At 45.0% G+C, this 16,983-nt stretch overlaps 1 long non-coding RNA gene and 1 other non-coding gene across 2 annotated transcripts; one reads left to right on the forward strand and one right to left on the reverse strand.

Moving 5' to 3' along the window:
• Positions 1–825: 825 nt before the first annotated feature.
• Positions 826–4,247, reverse strand: LOC140151940 (uncharacterized). Its single transcript, XR_011859004.1, has 3 exons — positions 4,187–4,247; positions 2,334–2,534; positions 826–1,060 (listed from the first exon to the last, which is right to left on the reverse strand). It is a non-coding gene; the product is annotated as an uncharacterized lncRNA (long non-coding RNA).
• An 894-nt stretch (positions 4,248–5,141) lies between these two features.
• On the forward strand, positions 5,142–5,248 carry LOC140153867 (U6 spliceosomal RNA). Its single transcript, XR_011859199.1, has one exon. It is a non-coding gene; the product is annotated as a U6 spliceosomal RNA (small nuclear RNA).
• Positions 5,249–16,983: the final 11,735 nt, after the last annotated feature.

Consider the following 16,983-nt stretch of genomic DNA (forward strand, 5'->3'; position numbering starts at 1 on the left):
AAGTGGTTTCTCAGACATTGCAGTAACAATCAGACTGGTCCATTCCTACACTGAAGACATGCAGTCCACTGATCAGCTCTTAAACCTGCTGCCAACAGAAAAAAGAAAACAAGACACCCGCCTTTATACATGTACACATTTTTACTTGCAACTGAGGGGGTGTTATTGTTTTGGTTTGTTTGTTTTTAAACAGGGGTGAAGCCAAGATTGATTAAATTTTGATGATGTCAATGGTTAAGCACATAAACACAAAACTATATGGCAAATAATTCCATAAGTTTATTAAAATGTTATATTACTTTTAGTCTACATATAAATCTGTTGAGGTGTGATAGCGCATCCCAGTATAAAGTCTGGTTTTTCTCTCTTTTTCATGCATGGCTAAGATATTTTATGATATTATATAATGTAAGATACTCTTAGGGCACCAGTTGTAAGAGTTTGGTTTCTTGGCTTTGCATCTACGTGAATCTTTGGATTAAATAGAAGAAATCTGTGACTAAAGTATTAATACGAATGGTCCTTACAGATTCACCCGCAAGGTTCGTCAGAGTTGAGAGAGAGAAAGAGAGTGAGAGAGAGGGCCCAGAATAGAATAGAGGTAGTCATTGTGACGTCAACGCCGCCATCTTGTGGGTACAGAGTGCCTTGTTGCTAAGATCACCGTGTTGGCGCTTGACTGAAGAGGTGCGTCCACGCTGCGACTTCCGTGTAATCGAGGGCGTAATGCCTAACGCATGACATGCAGAACGGCAGTACCCACAAGATGGCGGAACGATCGGAAAAGGCTGACGGCCTCTATTCATAAACTCTACTTACCTATTCCACAGCATCTTTGACTCCTTGTCCATTGTAGGTTGTATGCTTTCCTACCACTGCTGTCAGCTTGCCTGTTTGATGTCACTATCTGTGACATTACCTCCAATGATATTTACCATTTTTAATGAGCCTGCAGCACTTGTCATTGATTCGCAAATAACCAGTTGAATCTCGCATACTTCTTATCACATTGTGATACATAGTCAAGTGATTCCTCTGTAGTTTATCATTGTCACTTTACCTGTAATGTATCAATGACAACAAAGGAAATAAATGAAATATTCAAGGCTATTGTCTAAGTTAGTCAATCATCCTGTTGACAGGCAGTTTGGATGGGCTGAAGTTCTGCCTTTTACATGTGCACTCACATATCTCGGCAGATGGCTATACCGATTTTGACAACTCCCTCCGACAGGGGTGTGAGAGACCATTACAAGTGCTTTTTATATACTTGATTTCCAATTTTCCATTTTAACATCTTTTCTTCCAATCGAGGAAATTCTGTGGGAAGTGAGAAAACATGTTCAATGTATTTTTTTTCTGTGTAACCCAACGACATTACAGTTATATAGGCCAATAGTATGAAGAATGCAGAATACGAGCTAGTATGTTGCCATTACATTTGAAATCATATACACACAAAAAAAAATTTAGTTGTTTGTGTTTTCAATATGAAAAGTTATGTGTTCATGTCATACTCTAAATGATTTCAAAATGGATACAAATTCAATGCACAAATTTTTATTTTTTTTAATCAACCATACTGTAGATGATACTAGCATTTAGCTCTAGGTCCAGGGACTTTCCAAAACCAGGGGAAAATGAATTTGAGTATATTCCCACCTCCTAAAAATGTGTGGTACTATAATCGAACCAGTATTATATGCATGTTTAACTTTGTCTATACTACATTGTATACACGAAAGAGTAAATGTGACCCATCACATCAAAACCAACCACTTGGCTTCACAAATGAAAATGGAGATTTTAAATTAAACACTAGGATAAACTGCTGTTTTTTAGCTTTAAAATGACACCTTACTTTTATGAGGCAAAACAAGCTAATTTTTTTTTATTTTCTTTTATATTTTCTCAACGTCTTTCATTGTTATCTGAAAAGGAAGCCAGCCACACAGTGGTTGGTTTTGATGTGATGAGTCCAGGGTTCAAATTCGTTTAAAAAATGTGCATAGCAGTTTTTTGGCCAATTCCTCATAATACTAAAGCACTATAAAAGTGCTATACAAATGTAAAATTGGGTAGCAGTTACTTCAAAATATGGAGCAAACTGCTTTGCGATACAGCCGAATTCGAACCCTGGATGGGTCACTAAAATACCATGCCTAATTAATTAATATTTGGTGCTTTTTTTTTGTGAACAGTTTCATTTCACAGCGAGCAATTCAGGGTTAAATTTACATCAAACCGGCAACGAGTTTGAATGAACAGACAACTTCATCAACTCGCAGAGCAGGGTGCTCTTTACCGCATTTGATGTACCCTGCTACCCTTACCTTTTGATTGCAAGGCTTCCTGGGCTTAGACATCCACCCACTGCCAGCTGATAGCTTCATGTGTTGTGATGCACAAATCTGAATACCTTCAGCTTTTTGTAACATGGCACATTATTTATTGATCATGCCGTCATTTTAAAGAAGATCATAATCTGGCTTGCATGTCATCTTTTGGATTTCCAGATTTTCCAAGCAGTACACCTATTAGGAAGAAAAAGGAAAACAATATTATAGTTTGATGACATTGACAAGATTGAGAAACATGGGTGGATGGAGCTGATAGAAGGCCATTCAGAGATAGATGATGTATACATTTTTTCTGGGATTGATACCATCGAAAATTGTTCTTTTATCATATGTGTACATCCGTATCAAAACGATGCACTTGTCGGCTGATACATGTCTCTTTTTACATAATAGCTAGGAATAAATACCAGACTCATCTCAAGTGGAGGTCACTTCAAATCATCCCCAAGTCACATGGTTTACGAATACAGAGAACATTCCTTAACCACATCCCGGTGGGTTCAGTCTTCACTGACAATGTGTACGCATGATGGTTCCAATTAGGGGTACTTTTCAAGAAATATCCACGGAATTTTCGAGGACAAAATTGTCTGCGATTTGCCAAATTAGGGGTGTTTTGGAGCAAAATTGTCTGTGAAATAGGAAATAGGGTGTATTTCTAGGACTGTCGTCCGTGTTTTACCGATCTGATTTCTGTTATAACAATGCAGTTTTATCTGGAGTTAAAGGGAAAAATTTATAGGGTATTTTTCCGAAAAAATTGTCCTCATTTCCTCATGAAATATGGGGCAGAATTCAAAAGAGTCCTTGAAATGGTAAAAATAGGGGTATTTTTTCGGAAAAAATGTCCTTGATTCCCCGTGATAAGGGGGTGAAATGAAAATTTGGTGGTAAATTGTCCTTGATTTCGGGCAAAATAGGGGGTAAATTGCTGCAAATGTCCTTGATTCCCCGTGAAATAGGGGGTCATTTTCAAATCCTGGAACGGTCATACGTCCTACCTTTAAATACAAACTGAACCCACCGGGAACCACATGTCTTAAACCTTTTCTGTTAATGCAAGCAACAATTTGGAGTGTGTTATATATCCAAGTGAGTACTAGTGCAACTCAAAAGTGACATAATGTTTGCCATTCAAATTGCCGTTAAAACCCATTCAGTCCCCATATAGACCTTTTTCTGATGACGTCACCTAATCGATATTGGGGTCTGAGATGTAAACAAACAACACGTGCGTTTCTCACGTGTCCACGGTGTAAAAACACCAAATACTGCGTATTTTCTCATCTGTTTTGTCATATTTCACTTTAGCTTCCATAAAATAATTGTTTAAAATTAAACGGACTCTGTATACTAGTTACCATTGTTCCAGTTTGTTTTGATGCCATAAAATACAAAAGATACGGAAAAACCGCGATGCTATTTAAAATTCAATCTTTGTTTTGTTTCACAATTTTGTTTACTTTTTACACCGTGGCGAACTAAACGCGTACTGCGAGCTGGCAATTCCGTGCAGGACGCCTAGCGTGGCGCATAAAGTTGATCGCAGCAGCCGGCGCCGGTATTTGCGTTGGGTGCTGATGACTCGAATGCTGGACCCCAATATCGATTGATTGGTGACGTCTGAGAAAAAGGTCTATACAGGTTAATGTCAGCAAGTGAATTTTGTATTGGGGACTGATTATTCGGTCTACATGCACTGCACCACAACAATCAGAGTCAAGACTCTCAGCACACATAAAACTCTGTCAATATAAGATAGCTTTGTTCACGTTAGATCTCTGACATACATACTTTTGTTTGAAATAGAATTTGTCTCATTTTACCTGTATTTAGAGAAGTTCAAAAGAGTTTTACTTTCACCCACCTAAACTTTTTCACCCTTCATTGTAAACGCGATGGATCATGGACGATGGATGAGAAATGAGATCGAGACGAAGTCAAAATAGCCTAAAATTGCTCAAACGTATGCGCCCTCATTTTAAAATATAGGCAAGTGCTAATACTGCGTACAAAAAATTAGTATAGTAGATTGACTTTTTAATGCAAAATATTGCAGTTCATACTGAATCAATCGGCTAAATATCGAGGATCGCTAGCGAGAAATAGGACATTTACCAAATTTTATCCAATCAACTACCTTGTCTTATGCTACGCACGATGTACAAAAATAAGAACTTATTTCATTGCACAATAAATTATAACTTGTCGCTATCATTTGTTTAACTATGTAGCAAACCTTTTACCCCGGGGTAAAAGATTGACAGAGAACTATCGGCAGGTGCCGCGGAAACGGGAAAGTGAAATTGTTCCAAATGTTTCAATCATGGTTTCAATTTTGTGTTTCATTTGTTTCAATTTTTTAAAACAAGATAAGTTTTTAAAACGTAGAGCCGACGGGCATTAATGTAGTATTTCTTGAGTTTCAAGTTTTGCTTTTATGTCTGACATTGCTAGTCGGGGCGTTTTGATTCCTTTTGAGGAGAATTTATACAGACTAGCCTATATATGTTTCTGTATGATAACATGCATGTATTTTGAGCCAAACAGGTTTCAACAGCAGATTAGTTAAGCAATTCTGCACGCATTATAGAGGCGGGTAATTTAAATTCACTTTGTCAAACGTGACTTGCACTACCTGGTGGTCACTATCGAGCGCCCTCTGTCGATTATTAGAGACAAACCGCTACGTTATAACAACGTTTTTGATATAATACACTAATGAATATATATTCGGCGTTTTTCAACGATATAAATACAGCCACTGAAAACACTTTAGTCGTGCTTGCTTCGGCAGCACATATACTAAAATTGGAACGATACAGAGAAGATTAGCATGGCCCCTGCGCAAGGATGACACGCAAAATCGTGAAGCGTTCCATATTTTTTTTCCTTTTTTATTTTTACTATATAATTTTCTCATGCTTGATAAGTCTCTTTTGACAAAAGAAAAAATCTTTTTGATTGTGTACCGGTACTTGACCTAAAATCCCCTAAAATGACAAACTTGTAGTCTTGGAGTAAGCCGAATAATGACACACATTTACACACATGCTGATATTGGCAATTTAAACTTCCCGCTGTAATTCCTTTTACTCCAGATTTGACCTTTGGGGTTCAGATCTAGGGAAGTAGGCCTAGTATGATAATCTACATTTTTGTGATTTTGGTGTGTCTTGCTTTGAAAAAAATATTTTTAATACTATTTAATGTAAAATAGCTTAAATTATATACCCAATCTAAAGATTCCTGCCATCTGGGCTCCTAGCATCAAATGATATTACGCACGCGTTAATGTTTTCGCATTGAAACTATTAATTTCTCTTCCCACTTATCGATGCTTGGCACCAAACAGATGACAAGAATCTTAAGATTTGGTATATAAAACAAAATTTGACTGCTTTTTATTCGGGGTATGGTTAAAATTATAGGCCCGTGTTGATCTCAAAACCTTAACTATGCCCCTCGGCTACGTCTCGGGTCATTTTAACCATGCCCATCATAGCTGTCAATATTTGTATAATATGGTTATTTAGTTATTCATGTTTAGTTAATTATTTATGTCGACTGCAATGGAAAGGTCATTCAATATGATTCATTTCCATTTCTTATAGTGTCTTTTACCGAAGAAAATGGATTGTGAGAATGGCGACTGGAGATTCAATTGTAATGTATTCTGAACAAGTGGAGTAGCCTCATAGGGGCACGGGGGAACGTCCCCCCCCTCCCAATCATCAATCTGAAATTTTAAAAAATCCCATAGGAAAATTGCCGAAAACGACTTGTGCCCCAATCAGATCCAGTGCCCCCCCCCCATCATGGTCGCCCCCCTCCACCACCACCACCACCACCAATGTGATGACCCACGCTGCGCCACTGTTCTGAACTCTATCCAGAAAACATAATACATTTTAAAACCTTTTCAAAACATCATTAAAACGTTTTGTGTTTGCTATATTAGCGGCGCCAGGGCGTCAAGCCATCAATTACCACCACCCATACACCTGGCATCACCAGCCTTCACCAGAAATCACCTGCTATCCCTACCCATCACTAACCATCACCATCCACCACCTGCCATCAACAGCCAATGCCTGCAATCATCAGCAATCACCTGCTATCACCACCCGTCAATCACTCACTATCGCCAACCATCACCTGCCATCACCAGCCTTCACCTGCCATCACCAGCCATCAATTCATATTACTACCCATCACCCCATTACCAGTCGTGATCAGCAATCACTTACTACAACGACCGTACCCATCATATGCCATCACCAGCTGTCAAGAGCCATCAATTATTGATACCACGGCCCATCACCTCAGTGCCATCACCAGCCGTCACATGCCAGCAACAGCAATCACCTGCTAACACCAGCACCCATCCTGGCCATCACCACTAAAACCTCCCATCACCAGCCATCATCATATATTATTATTAATATTGAAATTATAATCTATCATCTGCAATCACCAGTGGTCACATACTATCACCAACCGTTACCAGCAATCACCTGCTTACCATGGTAATTTACCATCCCAACAATCACCTGCCATCAGCTGAATTCAACTGATACCACCACCAATTAATGACCAACCGTCACCAGCTATCAATTGGTATCATCATCAATCATCTGCCATTACCAGCCGTCACCACAAATCACCTGCAATCATACCACCCAGCACGTGCTATCTCTAGTGACTATTTGCTACCACCACCCCTCACTTGCCATTACCAACCATTAATTGATTTCACAACACGTTGCTTACTATCACCATCCAGTAACCTGCCATCTCCAACTGTCATCAGCCGTCACCAGCAATCACCAGTTACCAAAACCCATCAACTGCCCTAACTGCAATGACCCGTTACGACCACCCATCACTTGCCATCACCAGCCGTCAACAGCATGCAGCAATACCTGTTAAGACCACCCATCACCTGCCATCACCAGTGGTCACCAGCAATCACCCTTTACGACCACCCATCACCTGCCATCACCAGCCGTCACCAGCAATGACCTGTTACCACCACCCATCACCTGCCATCACCAGCGGTCACCAGCAATGACCTGTCATCACCAACCGTCATCAGCAATGACCTGCCATCACCAGCCGTCACCAGCAATCACCCGTTACGACCACCCATCACCTGCCATCACTAGCCGTCACCAGCAATCACCTGTTACTACCATCCATCACCTGCCATCACTAGCCGTCACCAGCAATCACCTGTTACTACCATCCATCACCTGCCATCACCAGCCGTCACCAGCAATCACCTGTTACCACCACCCATTACCTGCCATCACCAGTGGTCACCAGCAATGACCCGTTACCACCACCCATCACTTGCCATCACCAGCCGTCACCAGCAATACCCGTTAAGACCACCCATCACCAGCCGTCACCAGCAATACCCGTTAAGACCACCCATCACCTGCCATCACAAGTGGTCACCAGCAATCATCCGTTACGACCAACCATCACCAACCGTCGTCAGCAATCACCTGTTACTACCACCCATCACCTGCCATCACCAGCCGTCACCAGTAATGATCTGTTACCACCACCCATCACCTGCCACCACCAGCCATCACCAGCAATCACATGTTACCACCACCCATCACCTGCCATCACCAGCAATGACCTGTTACCACCACCCATCACCTGCCACCACCAGCCATCACCAGCCGTCACCAGCAATCACATATTAGCACCACCCATCACTTGCTATCACAGGCCGTCACCAGCAATCACCTGTTACCACCACCCATCACTTGCCATCACCAGCCGTCACCAGCAATCACCTGTTACGACCATAAACCCATCACCTGCAATCACCAGCCGTCACCAGCAATGACCTGTTACCACCGCCCATCACCTGCCATCACCAGCCGTCACCAGCAATCACCTGTTACCACCACCCATCACCTGCCATCACCAGCCGTCACCAGCAATGACCTGTCATCACCAACCGTCATCAGCAATGACCTGTCATCACCAACCGTCACCAGCAATCACCTGTTACTATCCCCATCACTTGCCATCACCAGCCGTCACCAGCAATCACCCGTTACGACCACCCATCACCTGCAATCACCAGCCGTCACCAGCAATGACCTGTTACCACCACCACCCATCACCTGCCATCACCAGCCATCTCCAGCAATCACCTGTTACCACCATCCATCACTTGCCATCACCGGCCGTCACCAGCAATCACCTGTTACCACCACCCATCACTTGCCATCACCGGCCGTCACCAGCAATCACCTGTTACGACCATACACCCATCACCTGCCATCACCAGCCATCTCCAGCAATCACCTGTTACCACCATCCATCACTTGCCATCACCGGCCGTTACCAGCAATCACCTGTTACCACCGCCCATCACCTGCCATCACAAGCCGTCACCAGCAATCACCTGTTACCACCACCCATCACCTGCCATCACCGGCCGTCACCAGCAATGACCTGTTACCACCACCCATCACCTGCCATCACCAGCCGTCACCAGCAATGACCTGTCATCACCAACCGTCATCAGCAATGACCTGTCATCACCAACCGTCACCAGCAATCACCTGTTACCACCACCCATCACCTGCCATCACCAGCCGTCACCAGCAATCACCTGTTAACTACCACCCATCACTTGCCATCACCAGCCGTCACCAGCAATCACCCGTTACGACCACCCATCACCTGCAATCACCAGCCATCTCCAGCAATCACCTGTTACCACCACCCATCACCGGCCGTCACCAGCAATCACCCGTTACGACCACCCATCACCTGCCATCACCAGCCGTCACCAGCAATGACCTGTTACCACCACCCATCACCTGCCATCACCAGCCGTCACCAGCAATCACCTGTTACCACCACCCATCACCTGCCATCACCAGCCGTCATCAGCAATCACCTGTTACCACCTGCCATCACCAGCCGTCACCAGCAATCACCTGTTACCACCACCCATCACCTGCCATCACCAGCCATCACCTGTTACCACCTGTTACCACCACCCATCACCTGCAATCACCAGCCGTCATCAGCAATCACCTGTTACCACCTGCCATCACCAGCCGTCACCAGCAATCACCTGTTACCACCACCCATCACCTGCCATCACCAGCCGTCATCAGCAATCACCTGTTACCACCTGCCATCACCAGCCGTCACCAGCAATCACCTGTTACCACCACCCATCACCTGCCATCACCAGCCGTCATCAGCAATCACCTGTTACCACCTGCCATCACTAGCCGTCACCAGCAATCACCTGTTACCACCACCCATCACTTGCCATCACCAGCCGTCACCAGCAATCACCTGTTACCACCACCCATCACCTGCAATCACCAGCCGTCACCAGCAATGACCTGTTACCACCACCCATCACTTGCCATCACCTGCAATCACCAGCCGTCACCAGCAATGACCTGTTACCACCACCCATCACTTGCCATCACCTGCCATCACCAGCCGTCACCAGCAATCACCTGTTACCACCACCCATCACCTGCAATCACCAGCCGTCACCAGCAATGACCTGTTACCACCACCCATCACTTGCCATCACCTGCCATCACCAGCCATCTCCAGCAATCACCTGTTACCACCACCCATCACTTGCCATCACCTGCCATCACCAGCCATCTCCAGCAATCACCTGTTACCACCACCCATCACTTGCCATCACCTGCTATCACCAGCCATCTCCAGCAATGACCTGTTACCACCACCTATCACCTGCCATCACCTGCCATCACCGGCCGTCACCAGCAATCACCTGTTACCAACACCCATTACCTGCCATCACCAGCAATCTCCCGTTACACACCGACATCGCCTGGTTAATAATTATTTGGTGCAGCAGAGATACTAAAATAAATACCCGGGATCGATACACGTGAATTGCTATGCACGATTTTGATATCAGACGAAAATCTTCGGATACCGGGGTGGAAAATGATGAATATCTCCCGTAAATGATTTCGTCTCAAGAAACCAGATCTGGTCTCATACACTTGAAAATACGTGTTGAACAGATATGATAGTCGTTAGTTTGCGCTTTGAGAAAAGGCCGTGAGTCTTGAATTCAAAATCTGACCAAAATTATAATTTTATATTGCGTTGGTCCTGTATGGACTACAGCGCGCAGGCTATAGCTGCACTCACTACTCCAGTGGAGGCAGTATGACCATTGACCGCAATGTCGTATACAAGCTTACTCACACATCGAGAAATCAATTACCCCGGCTATTGTCAGTAGCCTTAGTCAGGTCACTTGGCTACTGCGTCTCATATTAAAGGTGGAATAAAATGGCCATGCGTGGCTGTGGATTCAACCTACCATGGCGATTTCTACCATGAAGATATCGGGGCGATGACACTGTGCGTTACGACCATGCACCAATCACTTGGAATCACCAGCCGTCATCAGCAATCACCTGTTACCACCGCCCACTACCACCCATCACCTGCAATTACCAGCCGTCACCAGCAATCGCCGTTACGACCATGCACCCATCACCTGCCATCACTAGCCGTCACCAGCAATGACCTGTTACCACCATCCATCACCTGCCGTAAACAGCCGTCACCAGCAATGAACCGTTACCACCACCCATCACTTGCCATCACCAGCAATCACCCATTACGACCAACCATCACCTGCAATCACCAGCCGTCACCGGCACCAGCAATCACCTGTTAGCACCACCCATTACCTGCCATCACCAGCCGTCACCAGCAATACCCGTTAAGACCACCTATCACCTGCCATCACCAGGGGTGACCAGCAATCACCCGTTACGACCATCCATCACCTGCCATCACCAACCGTCACCAGCAATGACCTGTTACCACCACCCATCACTTGCCATCACCAGCCGTCAGCCGTCACCAGCAATAACCTGTTACCACCACCCATCACATGCCATCACCAGCCGTCACCAGCCGTCACCAGCAATCACCTGTTACCACCACCCATCACTTGCCATCACCAGCCGTCACTAGCAATAACCTGTTACCACCACCCATCACTTGCCATCACCAGCCGTCACCAGCAATAACCTGTTACCACCACCCATCACTTGCCATCACCAGCCGTCACCAGCAATGACATGTTACCACCACCCATCACTTGCCATCACCTGCAATCACCAGCCGTCACCAGCAATCACCTGTTACCACCACCCATCACATGCCATCACCAGCCGTCACCAGCCGTCACCAGCAATCACCTGTTACCACCACCCATCACTTGCCATCACCAGCCGTCACTAGCAATAACCTGTTACCACCACCCATCACTTGCCATCACCAGCCGTCACCAGCAATGACCTGTTACCACCACCCATCACTTGCCATCACCAGCCGTCACTAGCAATAACCTGTTACCACCACCCATCACTTGCCATCACCAGCCGTCACCAGCAATGACCTGTTACCACCACCCATCACTTGCCATCACCTGCAATCACCAGCCGTCACCAGCAATCACCTGTTACCACCACCCATCACTTGCCATCACCAGCCGTCACTAGCAATAACCTGTTACCACCACCCATCACTTGCCATCCCCGGACGTCACCAGCAATCACCTGTTACGACCACCCATCACCTGCAATTACCAGCCGTCACCAGAAATGACCTGTTACCACCACACATCACCTGCCATCACCAGCCGTCACCAGAAATCACCTGTTACCACCACCCACCACCAGCAATCACCAACCATCGCCAGCAATCACCTGTTACCACCACCCATCACTTGCCATCACCAGCCGTCACCAGCAATGACCTGTCATCACCAGCCGTCACCGGCAATCACCTGTTACCACCACCCATCACCTGCCATCTCCAGCCATCACCAGCCGTTACCAGCAATCACCTGTTACCACCTCCCATCACCTGCCATCACCGGCCATCGCCAGCAATCACCTGTTACCACCACCCATCACTTGCCATCACCAGCCGTCACCAGCAATCACCCGTTACGACCACCCATCACCTGCAATTACCAGCCGTCACCAGAAATGACCTGTTACCACCACCCATCACCTGCCATCACCAGCCATCTCCAGCAATCACCTGTTACCACCACCCATCAGCATTTTTTGGCAGGTCGAAAGGGGGAGTCAAGCGATTTTTGGCAGGTCAAAGGGGGCAAGCAATTTTGGCACAGATATTTTGGGCACCGTTTCTATATTACGCCCTAAAAGGCGTAGGAAAACGTTACGAACACGTTCAAATATGCAAAATTTCCTGCTCGCTGCGCTCGCATTATATGTTAAGACAATTTAAGGTTTTAACTCCGGGTTCCTCAAAATCTTGCATGTGTAAGGGTGGGGCCAAGATTTTTGGCACGTCAAAGGGGGGCAAAGGTTTTTGGCACGTCGAAAGGGGGGCAAAGGTTTTTGGCACGGCCAAAGGGGGGCAAGCGATTTTGGCAGACCATTTTGAGAATTCACCCCCCGGGGTACACATAATTATTGCACCACCCCTCACTTGCAATCACCAGCCGTCAAAAGCAAACACTTAGGCCTGTTACCACCACCCATCACCTGCCATCATCAGCCGTCACCAGCAATCACCCGTTACGACCACCCGTCACTTGCCATCACCAGCCGTTACCAGCAATCACCTGTTACCACCTCCCATCACCTGCCAATACCAGCCGGCACCAGCAATCACCTGTTGCCACCACCCATCACTTGCAATCACCAGCCGTCAAAAGCAAACACTTAGGCCTGTTACCACCACCCATCACCAGCCGTCACCAGCAATCACCCGTTACGACCACCCGTCACTTGCCATCACCAGCCGTCACCAGCAATGACCTGTTACCACCACCCATCACCTGCCATCACCAGCCGTCACCAGCAATGAACCGTTACCACCACCCATCACATGCCATCACCAGCCGTCATCAGCAATCACCTTTTACCACCACCCATCACCTGTCATCACCAGCCATCACCAGCAATCACCTGTTACCACCACCATCCCCTGCCATCACCAGCCGTCACCAATCACCTGTTACCACCACCCATCACCTGTCATCCCCAGCCGTCAACAGCAATCACCTGTTACCAACAACTGTCACCTGCCATCATCAGCCATCTAGTACTAACAATCATTTTCACTTCGCATCACCCGCCAACATCTGCTACCACCAGTAGTCACCACCAGCAGTCACCTACTAACAATCACTATCACTACGCAAACCAGCCATCACCTATCATCACCAGTCATCACCAACCATCCAATTTATATATCCATGCAGCTGTCCCCTTATCACTAGCCGCCACCAGCAATCCCCTGCTACCACCAGCCATCACCACCTGCCATCACCAGCCATCCTTTGATATCACCATCTCCAACAATCACCTGTTACCACCACCATCACCTGCCATCAACAGCAATTACCTGTTACCACCACCCATCACCTGCCATCACCAGCAATTACCAGCCATCACCAGCAATCACCTGTTACCACCACCCATCACCGGCCGTCACTACTACTACCAATACCTATCACTTACCATCATCAGCTATCACATGCCATCCCCAACTGCCGTCACGTCACCAACCACCAACCATCAATATTGATATCATCACTCATCACCTGCCATCTCCAAACGGCACCTGCCATCACCAGCAGGCACCAACAATCACCTAATACCACAATCTATTACTTTCCATCACCAGCCGTAACCTGCTATTACCTGCCTACACCAGCCATCAAATGATACCACCACCTATCACCTGCCATCACCAACCGTCACCAGCCATCAATTGCTATCACCAAAACTCGCCTGCCATAACCAGCAATCCCTTGCTACCACCACCCATCACTTGCCATCAATTTATATCACAATCCATTACCTGCCATTACCAGCCTTCACTACCAATCACCTGTGTCTACCACGTATCACTTGTCATTACTAGCCGCCACCTCTATCACCTGCCATCACCAGCAATCACCTACCACCACCACCCATCGATCACCTGCGAATATCAGCTGCCACCAGCAAACACCTACCGCTAACCATCATTATTGCCATCACCTACCGACAGCAATAATTATCAATTAATATCACCTACCATCACCTGCCATCACCAGCAATCACCATCACCACCTGCTACATCCACACATAACATACCATCAGCAACCGTCACCAACCATCATAAATCGTCACATGCAATTACCACCATTACCTGTCATCACCAGCCTTCACCAGCACTCACCTGCCGTCACCTGCAATCAACTGATATCACAACCCATTGCCTACCACCATCAACCGTTACCTGCCATCACCAGCCACTACTAACAATCACTTGCAAACACCGTCCATCACCTGCCATCACCTGCCATCACCAACCGTCACCTGCTATCATGAGCCGTCACCTGTATCATGAGTCGTCACCTGCAATCAACTGATATCATGAGCCGTCACCTTTATAACCGTCACCTACCAGCTCCTACCATCACCAGCCACTACTAACAATTACTATTACTACGCATCAACAGCCGAGACCTGCCATGAAATATATTTTTACGTGTAACATTCTCATTTTGTACTCATGTACATCACTTGGACATGCTTGTTTTTGGGTAACTTAATTATTTTGCCATACAGTGTCATATTAAACTGAAGGATATTGGGGATGATGTTAATTCCACAAAAATTGTTAATTGTCAGCAATTGTTATTTACTGCTAATAATATTTGAATGATTCCATGAAGTTCAGACTTCCAATAATGCATTTTGTTACGTAGCTCATATACTTTCCTTGAATTATCGTTTTCATCAATATTTCCTTCAAATTGAAGTACTTCGATATTGCCAGAAGGTTCGGGACACGGACAGTTTATAACCATAGTGAACCAAGTTCTGGTTAAAGCCATAATGTGTGATTTGTGTGAAGAATAGATGTCTATTTAAATGTTAGTTTTCACTAATAACTACTGATCACATTGTCCCCTTTTAATTTTGAGCCAAACAAATGAGGTAAAACGAAGACAATTGTCATTTAATTCCAGCGCCTATGATGCGTGTATTAGCTCGCCGATCGTATCGTGATTGTTGACGTAGCTTCCAGCCTTCACGCAGCCGGGAATTACAAACAAGACGTAAGACGAATAGCGATATATACACAGTTTCAAGACGTATGGCGAATAGCGATATGCATACAGTTTATACGTCACTGATTTTATGATACTCACGCACGCGATGTGTTTAGCCAGCACTCGATCGGTGAACTCGAAAAAAAACAAACACCGGAGATCTCCGAATTTAATATGAAAACTAAATTTTTACTGCAATTAAAGCACTTCAGGCTTAGTCTTAAACGTGGTATTTTAGTACACCACTGGGCATTACAATCATGCAAAAAGTAGATATTCGAGAAAAAAATTGAGGGTGTCCCTGTGGAGCAAATTATACACATCATGGCGATATCCTCCGCCTTGGCTATGCAACTGTTGTAGTGTCGCTAGGACGTTATCAATCTTTTGGTTTGTTCCCTAACGGTCGTATGGCTTACATTCTTGATAGCCATGGTCGATCTGTGCAGGTGCAGGCCAATTGTCATTAACACAGTGATTTGGTTAATCATTAATAGGAGTTTTGTATTTAATATCGTGATTAATATACTAATCGGTGAACTCGTAAAAAAACCCGCATATCTCCGAATTTAATATGTAAACTAATTTTTTACTGTGATTAAAGCACTTCAGGCTTAGTCTTAAACGTGGTATTTTATTGCACCACTGAGCATTACAATCATGCAAAAAGTAGACATTCGAGAAAAAATTGAGGGCGTCCCTGTGGAGCAAATTACACATCATGGCGATATCCTCCCCTTTGCTATGCAATTGTTGTAGTGTCGCTAGGACGTCATCAATCTTTTGGTTTGTTCCCTAACGGTCGTATGGCTTACATTCTTGATATCCATGGTCGATCTGTGCAGGTGCACACTGCACAGGTCAATGGTCATTAACACAGTGATTTGATTACTAGGAGTTTTGTATTTAATATCGTGATTCCCATCGTATGACAACTATATGGTCAATTCCAGCGAAAGCGGGACAAAATTCTCTCTATGTTAACTTTCCACTTTAAAATGTCATTAATAAAGGAAATCACGTTATTGATGGAGCATATCATGTCACGTCCAATGTGCTCTCTTTGTGCATATAGGCCTTTACTAGCAAATCATACCAGGGGACAAGTTATGATGGCTTAAATGAATTGGCGTTACCCACGAATTCAAAGATAAAGCACCATATATGTCATTGAATGTCCTTCAATCAAAATGAAATTATTACCGTTAGAAAGACGGTTGCATGATCTCTCATCATATGTAAAACGATTTCATTCCACCAAAGTTTGTGGACTCTAGAGGCCATTAAGTCAATTTGGCTAATAATTTTGTTACCCGCGTATCAAAAATAAAATGATCGTTCTGAAAAATGTTAAGTGAATATGCCATAAATGACTATATCATGAAACGAAGTTTCGTTCTATAATTCTGAGGTCCAAGTGATTATTTTATGCAAATACGTTTTACCCATAAAATTCCATAAAATCAAATTTGA

Source organism: Amphiura filiformis, chromosome 5 (assembly GCF_039555335.1).
Source record: "Amphiura filiformis chromosome 5, Afil_fr2py, whole genome shotgun sequence".
NCBI classification, from domain to species: Eukaryota; Metazoa; Echinodermata; class Ophiuroidea; order Amphilepidida; family Amphiuridae; genus Amphiura; species Amphiura filiformis.